Below are 393 nucleotides of genomic sequence, written 5' to 3' on the forward strand. Positions count from 1 at the left end.
AAAGGAATATCTTATCTTATAAAAGTTCCCAGGTTCCAGGAAAAGTCCTGCATTTAAAAAGAGAAATGGATAGCAGCCTCAATCCAGACCAGACCAGACCAGATCAGATCATGGACCAAGAGCAAATCTACAAATGCCAGAAATATGAACACCGTAAATAAAAGTATTACTGCTCGCATGCTGAACTCACTTATGGTGAGTAATGAATTTGACTCACAGTCTTTCAACTTGAAAACCCCTCAGTGAGACATTTACAGCCCCTGCTGTATTCTGGGAAAATGGATGAAGTCCACTCACAGTGACTGAACTGGCCTGGCTGAGACAGGAGTTGGCAGGATGCATTATGATGTAGTAACTACCATCTCCAACAACCGAAGATAACACTGATATTGT

At 41.5% G+C, this 393-nt stretch overlaps 2 protein-coding genes across 2 annotated transcripts in view; one reads left to right on the forward strand and one right to left on the reverse strand.

Annotated features, from left to right (window-relative positions):
* Window positions 1–393, reverse strand: part of LOC118332360 (ras-specific guanine nucleotide-releasing factor RalGPS1-like) — a gene marked incomplete in the record, with an annotated part of 66856 nt that overhangs the window by 44914 nt on the left and 21549 nt on the right.
* Window positions 1–393, forward strand: part of LOC118332361 (angiopoietin-related protein 2-like) — a 16848-nt gene that overhangs the window by 5373 nt on the left and 11082 nt on the right. The window lies entirely within an intron of this gene.

The sequence above is a fragment of the Morone saxatilis genome, unplaced genomic scaffold (assembly GCF_004916995.1).
Source record: "Morone saxatilis isolate NCDOM2014 unplaced genomic scaffold, NCSU_SB_2.0 Contig21, whole genome shotgun sequence".
Lineage (NCBI taxonomy): Eukaryota > Metazoa > Chordata > Actinopteri > Moronidae > Morone > Morone saxatilis.